At 39.7% G+C, this 11,282-nt stretch overlaps 1 protein-coding gene across 5 annotated transcripts in view; it reads left to right on the top strand.

The window, feature by feature from the left end:
* The first annotated feature begins 6,502 nt into the window (after nucleotides 1-6,502).
* The window catches only part of CCSER1 (coiled-coil serine rich protein 1), a 1,396,414-nt gene continuing 1,391,634 nt past the window's right edge, over nucleotides 6,503-11,282 (top strand). For 4 of the 5 annotated variants that reach the window (XM_061164390.1, XM_061164393.1, XM_061164392.1 and 1 more), the window contains exon 1: nucleotides 6,503-6,917. The gene's annotated coding sequence lies outside the window, so the exon portion shown is untranslated. Of the gene's footprint in view, nucleotides 6,918-7,168; nucleotides 7,330-11,282 lie in introns of those variants that run through there. The other variant, XM_061164391.1, reaches the window with a different exon arrangement.

The raw sequence follows: 11,282 nt of genomic DNA, 5'->3' as shown, positions 1-11,282 counted from the left end.
TGGCTGCCTGGAGTAGATAGATTTGGAACTGGAGGATCTATTACCGAAGTGGCTCACTTCCATGGCTGGCAAATTGGTGCTGGTTGAATGGAGTGTCTGTCAGATGGTGCTGAGCACTAAAGGCATCAGTTCCTTCAACGTGGGCCTTTCCACAGTTTGTGTGGCTTCTGTATGACAGGTGATTAGGTCCTACAAGTAATAGGCCCTGGGAACAGGATGAAGTAAATGGAAGTTTTTTGACCTAGTGTGGGAAATTATATAACATGGTTTTTACTCTATTCTAGTGGTGGAGACTGTCACAAAAGTCTGCTGAGGTTCAAGAAGAATGGACATAATCCTCACCACTTCATCACAACAGTTTTGATGTCTCACTGTAAGAAGTGCATTAAAATAATAGGGAATATTTTGTATTTGAAACATATAATTACATAGTGATTTAATTATTCACTCCTATCTCAATACCCATTTTGTTTGTTAAAATATTAACATTTGAAGGAAAGTTGTAAGTGATGACAGCATAAAGAAAAGTATCATCGCACTCGAAAGATAAGTCAGGGATTTGAATGTGTTTGGATACACACACACACAATAAGTCCCATAATGACAAATGTTATAATGCTAACTTTAACTTAAATGCTAACTCTGACTTAATTTAACTAACTTTAACTTAAATTTCTAGAAAACATTCAAGATGTTATGTACAATGAAAATAAAAATTAAGATCTATTTGAGTGAAAATGTGTTATTTTAAGTTTAGTTAATATATCGTTAATTTGAATTATGCTACCACTTTCTTGAACACTTGTTCAATATATAGAAATATATAACATTAACTATAGTTAACATTTCCTGCATTGCATAATTTGGTTTGTATTTCATGTAAATGCTATGAAACCAGAAAAACTATCATACAAAATTTAGGCAACTACTTCATTACAGAATTAAGTACTCATTTAGGTTTATTTTCTCAGAAAGTGAATACAATTCAGTATTATTTTTATTTACAGAATATAATAATAAGTAAACATGATGCAATAACATTAGTCCGTAGCAGATCTAGACTGAGCAGAAATATACAAATTATTCCTCTCCATCTTCCACACTTGGATAATTAAAAAATAATTGAATCTCATTACTGTGTGAACCAGACATAAGGAAACCACAATTCAATTTATGATAGCATATGCATTCACTAGTGAAATTAAAATTATGGTCAACAATGTATAGATTTGGTAAATAAAAAATTAATTCATCTTGTGTAACTTCATAAGTGTAGAATATGACAATATAAGAGAAGCTTTATATAAGTGACAAAAGCTATGAAATGCACTTTTCACATTTTAATTACAATTCACATGTCTGTATCTCCTGCTGTGATGTTTTGTTAAAAAGACATCTCATTTGTGAAACTGCCAGTATAGAAACTGACAGATGGCAAGACCAGTTTCCAACCTGCTTAAATACTGGTTTAATATGGTTTAGTTTATTTTATTATCATTGTCTATTTTTTACTATATATCTAAATAGTAAAGAGTACTATTTTAATTTTGTTATAGTGCATCTATTGTTATAATTAGATCTATTTATATGATTCCCATAGATTTAATGTTACTGTTTCAGTTTTTATCAATATACTATTTCAAGATATAATTTAACTGATGATTTCTCTAAAAAAAAGTGTCAAGTTCTATTTATTTTAATGAAATGCCTACAAACACATAGATGCCTGGGGACAGTCATGATAGGACAACTCAAATGTCCAATGAAAAAAATCTCTTTGATAGATGAAACTAATAGACATCAACAAATGAACCATTAATTGGGTTAAATATTTTTTTAATATTGCAATCAGAACAAAACAAGTATTCAAACATGAAAATTACCTCATATGAAGGTAAGAAGGCCTGAGATTATTTTCCATAAGATCTTATTGATCACATTTGGAAATAGAAACAAAGATAAGGAAATTATATGCCAGTAAAAGTCTCTACTGGTGAATCTGCTTATAAAGACTCCTTTGGTTTCATGTTGATAAACATTTTTTAATACAGTTGATCCTCCTTAAATAATTGAGAGGTATAAATTCAGAGAACACCATTGTTGGTCTCAGTTCTCCTTGCCTTCTGGCTCCTCAACTTTTCAGTTCTCTAAATTGGATAGTCTCCTCTGGAAATTAAGGATTTCTACAGTTGCTGGTAAGTGATGCCTCTCCACATACTCTGCTTTCCATCCAGTCAGCCCATTAAATGGGCTTAGAATTAGATCGCTTTGTAAACCTGGGATATGGTAGCCCAGTGACAAGGACAGTGACTTACTTTCACCTTAATAGTCTTGCAACCACAGCTGCCCCATGGGATGAATCCTGGGTGTCTGTGTAGTTCCTAGATCAAAGACAGCTCATGCAGTGAGTATTCTGACGCAGTCATCTGGGCTTAGCTTCTGGCGAGGATTCCTCTCTGAAATCCTGGGCAGTTGACCTGACTGGCCTGTTAGTTTCCTCCACGGAGCAAGGGAAATGATAGACCTGCTGTCCTGTCACCAGGCAGAATTTCTGTTGCAAAAAGACAGTTTACCCAGTTATATGAGCCACTACCAGATTTCTGGAAAAAAAAAAAAATTCTATTTTAATGTTTTTTTCTACTAGTTCCCTGTCTACCTGACAGGTTGCCCCAATTAAGAGTTTGCCATGTTAAAACAGAGTTTTTCCTGTGCTCTCTGGAACCCAAACTGCAGTTGAATCAGTCATCCTTTCTTTGGTCCCACACTTTCTCCCCAGTCCTTGGTGTTGAATTCAGTGTAAATTCCAGTCTCAATCTCCACTAAAGGCTCTTTTTGCTCTAAGGTACCCATAATGCCGCCTTAACTTTATAACAGTTGTCACAAAAAGACATGGAAAAAGTTCTAAATGTTAATTCCATATTCAAAAAATTTTTCATTGTATTTCTTTTATTCTATCAGGCTAACGCAAAGGGGAGAAATGGTCATTATTTAACTTTCTTCATAATGATTGGATAATCATGATAGAATATGAAGTGAAAGAATGATAAAATAACTAGGACATAAAAAATGCAACCTTAAATTTGTTTCTAAGACTTCGTCTACAAACATTGTTTGCAAATGTTTTGAAGTTAATTCATTTTCTGAAACATCGTATGACTTTTATTATAGTAATAGGATTGGAAAGAAAAATTATCTCCTTTACTTCCCTAGGCACTAATTTTACTTTATAGGTACCACTACTGAAAATTTCTAATTTGGCTCTTCACTTCAGTGGGAATTCAGTGCACATAAGGGGCACATATGTAATTGGCAACCTAAATTTTCTGCTTTCATCAAATGGTGCAATGCCAAATCTTCATTGAACTTGCCAGTTAAATACACTTGGGAACCAAACAGCAGAAAGCATGAGAGATGAAAATGAACAAATTGGAAAGAGTCATTAACTTTCTGTTTTCCTATCACAACAAAAATTGTATCATGAAAATGCAGCAAAGTGGGAAATCCTACATGAAACATTAAACAATCATAAAAGAGAATAATTCATATACTTAACATCTGATATGTTGTTCATTATAATTTATAAATAGGGTTTCTAGTACAGATTTTTTTCAACAAAATATGAAATAGTTAAAATGAACCAACTTTTCAGAAATGTATTTTAGGTTACATATTTCCATATGTCTTACTGGTTGACTATATTAATTTATTTGGCAAGCAAAATTGTTATAAAATTAAGCAAGAAATGTTGGCTTTATTTAATACTTTAATAAATAAAAGCAATTGACAAATTTTCATGGTTCTCACTAATTATGAATCCAGTCGAGAGTGTGAAAATTACAATCAGTTGTGGCTACCAAAAGTGCCTTTGAAATATCTGGCCTAATGCATAATTTTGAACTATACAAAGTCATTATAAATTGTCATTATTGGTGACAAATGAATAGGAAACTGAAACAATAAAAGCACCAAATACTTGATTGAACATCATCCTTAAAAGAGAAAACCTTTTTTCTTAAATGCCTATCTTTAGCTCTTAAATAAACCATATACTTGTTTCCTAGGTTCAAAGTTTAGATCAGGACTATCTCTTGTACAAAACATCCTTTTGCAGTGATAGCAGGATTCCTTTCGTAAGGACTTTGGGGGAAAGTTTCCTAACTTTTTTCATCTACAAATCCAAGTAGTGAAGGCTTTTTAAATCCTGGTGCTCCTTGTGCTCAATAGTGTCTGATTCTTTGCTGCCCCATGGGCTGTAGCCCACAAGGCTCCTCTGCCCATGGAATTTTCCAGGCAAGAAAACTGGAGTGGGTTGCCATTTCCTACTCCAGGAGATCTTCACGATCCAGGGGTCGAACCCGCTTCTCTTGCATCTCCTGCATTGGCAGGTGGATTCTTTACCAGCAGTGCCACCTGGGAAACCCTAAAAAAAAAGGACATTTTTGTAAACTGATATTGCACTAGAAAAAAGGAGAGAAGCAGAAGGAAAATGATGAGAGACTGTGGATCAGCTAATCTCATAGTTACTGAAAGCTATAAAGAAACTGTAAGATTTAACTAAGCAAGGTGTTCTGAATGGGAGGTGGTGCGGACAGCAGTGTAAGGCAGAGTTCCCGCTGCATCACTCAATTTGTATATGACCAAAGGTTAACTACCTACCCTCCCCAAACCTGATTTTCCTGATCTATGTAATTGAAGGAAGGGTAATAGGTTTTTCACAGGGCCTACACACATTAAATGTCAATGACCTTTGTTAGTATATCTGTTTAACAATGCTTGATCAAAGGAGTTCTCGTGCCCTGGATTTTTATGTTACTGATGTATTTGTCTACTTGTCCCAACTTTGCTGCCCTTTCTTGATCATATGCTTCAGCCACCTTTAAACTCTTTGTATGAGACATGGGAGAATTAGGGAAAAAGAAAATTGATGGTAAAGGTAAAATAAATGGAGAGTATATTATAAGCCAGCACACTCCAAAAACCCAAGGATGTAGCAACGGCCATGTTGTTGTTGGTTAGTCATTAAATCATGTCAGACTCTTTGATACCCGATGGACTGTAGCCTGGCAGGCTCCTCTGCCCACGGTCATAACTACTAATAAAGAGAGAAGATATAATAACTGAGTTGTCAAAGGTAGCCTTCTAGATGCTCTTAAGTTCCTTGTGGCACATTTATGAGAAAAAGTTTCCCATGGTTGTCACCCCAAAGTGAGGTTGTCCCCATATCAAAATACACATCGACCACTAATACTCATTCAAAAAGTACAATTTGCTTTTACACTCAATATATCCACATTTCACAAGTCAGAGTGTGACCAAATTATTTATAATGTGTGTACACACACACACACACTCTTGAAAGAAGCATAGATTTCTTGATTCTTGGAAGCAGTTTGCCAATACAGTAGAGCACCAGATCATAAAATCATGTAATCTGAGCAGGAGTCTAGTTAGAGGGTAAGGAAGGTGATGTCAGGTGCACAAACTTAACACTGGGGATGTATTTGCTATCTAGAAATAGTCCTACAAGCCACCAGAATTGGCTAAAAAAATGTTTCCAACACACACACACAGAGTTAAATGCATTCCCTCTGCTGTATTGCCTGCTAAAGACATAAATATACAGGAGTGGAGATAAAGAGGGATGAATGGGAGAGTTCAGGACCCAGGGCAAATCTAAAAGGAAATGAGGCAGTGCAATAGGAGAGAGGATCAAGGGAAAATAAATTAGGTAAGCAACAGCATCATGCATCGGAAGTCTTCTCCATCACTAAACTGGCTACATTTCTCCAGAGGGCCATCAGTCAAATGATGTCAAAATGGTAACTGGTTCTGTTTGTAATCCCCGTGTTGTCAAGGACCATCTGTGTAACAACACAAGTTCCACTCCAGGTCACAGTCCCAATGCTTTCATTATCCTACAGAAGAGTTGATGACTGTAAATATTTGCTGGGAGGTATCATGGGCTTCGAGAAAGGAAATCAGGTTTCTTTCCTTGCCATCTTTGAGGGAGAGACGTGTCAGAATGTGAATAGGCTGTGTGAGAAGGAAAAGGGGAAGAACCTCACAATTTCTTCCTTGAAAGGGGGAAGAGAAATAAGATTACAGCGGTGGTTTGGAGAGAAAATATTGACTGCATTCTCAGTATTAACGCGTCCTCTTCGCAGAGCTTCAGATTTCCTGCCTTCCCCAGTTTTGACCTGCCAGTGCACTCGGACTCTTTGCGTGCACGAAGATGGGCTAAGAGGAAAGCCAAGTCAGCACGGTCTGATTCGGCTACCCCTAAAACGAAAACTCAGCAATGGGCCAGCAGTGGGTGTGCGCGCGTTAATGCGTGGGTATGCGTGCGTGGTAACCCGCGGACGCAGTTGGCCGAGCGCCGCCCTCGGAGCCCCCGCCCCCGCCCCCACCCCCACCCCCGGCCCCGGCCTAACCCCTCCCCCCACCCCGACCTTATAAAGGCAGCGCTCGCCGCCGCCCTCCTCACAGTCTGGGAGCGCGGCCTGCCAGAGAGGTGGCTCCCTCGTCCGCTCCTCAGTCACACTCCGCGCACTCACACACTTGGAAGCGCCTCCCCACGTCCCTCCCCTGCCCTTCTCTCGCTCTGCTCTTCTCTCGCTCACCACAAATAGTCGCCGACCGACTGCCAATCCGCCTCTCTCTCCCTCTCTCCACAACATGACTGACTGGGAAGCGGTGGCTCAGGCAGAGCAGCTCTGCGGGCGCGGGCAGGAGGAGCAGGAGGATTATTAAATAACGCAGCTCCACTCTGTACTACTGGGAGTGGAGAGAAGGAGCCCAACATCCGAGAAGGGGAGGGAGGGCGGAGGAGGGGGACCGGGAAGGACAGTCCCGTGCCCCGAAGACAAAAATCCCCGAGTGCCCGGGAGGAGCCTAACAAGCGGCGCGGAGCCCTCAAGGTAGTAACGCCCCCCGGCTGCCCCCGCACCCGGCGGGTCGCGCTTCGCGTCGCCGCGACACTGGGGTCGGCCCCGGGCGGACGCGGGGAGGACCGCCCGGCAGGTGACGGCGCCGTGCTCGGGCCGCCCGGGGCAGCCCCCGCCCAGGCCCGGGGCGCCGGCCAAGGGCCAGGCGTGTGCGGTGCGGAGACTTGGCCTGGCGGGCGGGGCGGGAGGGAGGCGGAAGGGCTCGCTCGCCGCGGGCCCGCGACTCTCCGCGCGCTGCGTGGCCTTTTCCTCCGCGCTCCTGAGCGCTCGAATGACCGCGGCCGCGGCCGCCACTCCGGGGCGGTGAGGAGCGCGGCCGGTCGAGGAGGCAGGAGTTGGGGCAGGCTCGGGGCCGCTCCCCTCCTTCGCCACTCTCGTCCCGCAGGTAGGGGCGCCCGGGGAGCGCTGGCCCCGGGGACTGCGGGTGCCCGGGCGGGGGCGGCGGCGGGGAGGGAGAAGGGGGCGGGGAGCCCGGGGCTCCTGGTGGAGCCGCAGTGCCCGAACCTGGACGGCCCATTGCCTTCGCCCGCTGGTCCTCGGGCGCTGGCTTCCTGGATTGGAGGCGAGACCCTCCCCAGCGGCGGCAGGAACAGCAGCGACTTAGTGTGAACAAATTGCTTTGTGGTGGCGCATCCAGGGCTCCAGGGAGGGGTGTGTTTGTGTGTGTGTGTTTTGTGTGTGTGTGTGTGTGTGTGTGTGTGTGTGTGTGTGTGTGTGTGTTTTCGCGCTCTGGACTAATCAAAGCGTTGGTTCACCTGGAGAGAAAATCAGTCCGGAGCTGAAACCGCAGGTGTCCCCTTGCTCCGCCTCCCCCACCTTCCGGCTTGTGTCCCGGGGACTCGTACACGCCGTGCTGTCGGGCAGGGTTGCGCGATGGGGTGACGGAGGGATTTGTGAATGGTGCTGCTCTGCGCGTGGAGGCTGAGTCTTGCTGATGTAAAGGAGGAGGGATCCAGAGTGAGAAGAAAGGCTATTTATGGCAAAGAGTTGTGAAATTTCTCGGGGTTTCCTTCCGTGTTTACTGAGCTTCTCTGTCTCCCTCTCCTCCTCCATCTCAATTCCTCTCTCCCATCTCTCCCCTCTTCTTTCTCAGAATTAGAAGCAATTCTGCTTTCCATCCCATCCCCACCCCCTTTCTCGTGGGACCTTGAATATGAGATGAAGGAAGTCAGAAAATCACTTGCCATTTTACAGGTAGAAAAAAAACATGCTTTTTACAAGTTACTGATCCTTTGCCTTTTATATTTGTGTGTACTTGTCACGTCTCTTACCTCTTTAGGCCACCAATAATACTTACAGACAAAACATCTACTTGGTTTCAACAGCTTTCATTTCTAATATCTTTACAGTTGAATACCTTCCCACTGATATCGAACACATTTATACACCTAAGAAAGGCTGTTAACATAATGTGCACACATTTTACCATAAAGCTGGTTTTATTAAAAGCCTTGGGGAAGAAAGAGAAGCAGACAGCTAGGTGCGTTTGTATTGATTATTGCTGATTAGAATTAGAACTAGCTATTAAGAAAAGACCTAAAATACTATTAGTCGAGTCCACAACACAATTAGTTTGTTTCGGTTTCTTTTCCTGTTTGCTTTATAACAGACAAAAATTCCAGACATAACGTGAAGCTTAGAGAGGTGACTTAGAACAGTGTATACCAACTGCGTTTTAGCAAATTTATGTTTGTTCTATGAAAAATCTGTTTTCATAGAACCGTTTACTGGGTTGTAACTGATATAGTAGGATAGTGTCCTTATTATTTTAAATTTGGATGTCTCTAAGCAGCTGTCAAGCACAATGTTTTTAAAACATTGAAATTCTATGTTGTAACAACCAGTTCAATAATTTCATGGAGAAGAAAGAGAACTGACCAACTTACTGTCAGAGTGATTTGTTTTCATTTAGTATTAATTAAGGAGCTCCTTTTTTGACCAAAACATGCCAACTGTTGATGTTTTCTTCCAGTGTGAAAGTAGCTTTCCTTAGCAGTTCTGTTTGTTTCGAAGACAAAGCAGAGTTAAGGATTTATTTTGATTTGATTAGATTTGTATTGGTTTAAAATACATTTTTAACAATGGAACATGTGCAGTTTTATATATTATGTTAAAACATGAACTGAGCGCCCTGGTTCTGAGTGCTGTTAACTTTCTTGAATCATTGGAATGTAGAAGTAATGGGGAATTTTAAAATGTACTTGATGGGCTATATTATTGTAGTCATTAAATAGTCATACTTATGAATACTTTTTTTGACACCATCAGAGGATCATCAACTGTTTATTAATGATGCATTTTTATACTATAGAATGTTGATTTGCATTAAATCATGAAGTTGAAAATGAAAAAAAATATATATTATAGATGTTGGCCTCCTTATTGCATTTTATTATGCAACATAGTATTCATAATAAAGAGCCTGTCATGTGCAAGGTACTGTCTAGGTATTGTGGAGGAATGTAAGACTTCTTTGCCTCCTGTCCTTCAGGAGCTTACTCTCCAGTTGGGAAAGTCCGATGTTCATGCTTGAACAGTTAACAAACCTTGACAATAAGAGATTGCATGTCTAATGAAGACTGCAGGAGTTCAGAGCATGACAATAACATTTCATACTGAATTTTGTCTGAAAGGCTTCTGGGGTAGGTAAGACTTCCTTGGTTTTGATCTTAAAGGATAAATAGGATTAGTGACTTGTGGATAAGAATATAAAGTGTAAAATGCAAGTCTCCTTGAATTGTAGAAAAGAGCAAAAGATGTGAGAAAGATAAGTTTGTTTGAAATAGCTTTTGATATTGCAAAGTGGTTGAATTTGTTGTGCAGAGTCGAAGGTGAGCCTGTTTTTGATGTACAACATTCTGTACACTGTGTTTTTGGAATTAGTTGTAAATATTTCTGTGCCTAAGAAGACAAATTTTTATTTTATCTTGCTTTTTCGTGAAAAATATACTCTCTATATATTAGAAAAATACATAAGTAGAGAATGCTTACCCTAAATATTTAAATATACCACCTCACACTAAAGTGTTGAATTTTATGTTAATAACAACGTAGAATGTACATGAAGTGAGGTGTTTGAGTTATATCCTTAACCAACTCTCCTTATATTTGGTCTAAAGAAAAGAGTATGAAATATGTAAAAGAACAACTGTATAAATAATGAGCAGTCATTGAATGCTTAATATTTTATTCATATAAAATGTAGAACTGATTAACATTTTCCACCATATTTTGCTTTAAAGTTGTTAGAATGCATTTGCATAATAGTTAAGCTATCCTTACATCATTTTCCATGAATACATAGCTATGATGTAGGACCTTTGGAAACAATTTTAGAGTTGTAACAGTTTAAAGAATGTTTTAACTATTTTTTGGTAAATATATTGTATTACTAAAAAGATTGTGCTCTGTTTATAAGAGTGTGCGTTTTTAACTTAGTTACTTGTTCTTTGTATATATATTTGTTTTTATACAAACACAAAACTGTTTAGAATGCATTCCTCCATTTTAGGAACACAAGAGGTAAGATCTGAATTGACATGGAGCCTGTCTAATCAGTATGACACTCCAGAAGTATTTTCTGGTGATAGTAAGGAAATAATACAAATATTAGATACGACTTTCAGTAAATAACAGAATAGAATTACTTTCAGCTTAGTTGAATTAAAAGACTTATAATATATATTTTGTTGACAGTGAATAGATAAGTCATCACAGAAGTGAAAATCCTTTTAAATCACCAATTTCTATTCATGTAGGAATGGGATGATTTCCAATGTAGTCAAAGTACAGACTAGCGTATCTGTTAATTGGTCTGTTTTGAGTTTGGTTTTGGACAATATGTCACAGGTGTATCACTTTGATAATGTAATCTCTCCCACTGTTTGACTGACAGCTTTTGCATGATTTCCCTACTGGATAGTGACAAAATCTATTTGCTGTATATTAAGGACATATGCTTTTATCAGCAATATAATCTTCACTATGTGAGAGTGTCATTTAACAATAAAACATGAAGTCTGCAGTGGGAGAAGCAGAGAGAAAAGATGAGCAGATTGATGAAAGACACTAACAAAGGAAACATACTTCAATATGTAGCTTATGCTAAATATAATATAAAAATGTAAAGCTGACCAGTCTAAGCTGCAGTTGATACAGTACCGGGATATTGCTTTCAGTTCTTGCTTTAAATGACTGTATTTCATTTTAAGCTATTTTCATGGCTAAACAAAGTGGCAAAAAAAAAAAAAGCAGTGGTTGAAAATGTTTACTAGGGTATGTGGTATTATATTAGAATTAAAAGAAATTCTGCTTGGACCTTTGACAGATAAAGTTTGT

Source organism: Dama dama, chromosome 17, assembly GCF_033118175.1.
Source record: "Dama dama isolate Ldn47 chromosome 17, ASM3311817v1, whole genome shotgun sequence".
Lineage (NCBI taxonomy): Eukaryota > Metazoa > Chordata > Mammalia > Artiodactyla > Cervidae > Dama > Dama dama.
The sequence above is the reverse complement of the archived record's forward strand: the minus strand, read 5'-3'. Positions and strand labels throughout refer to the sequence as shown.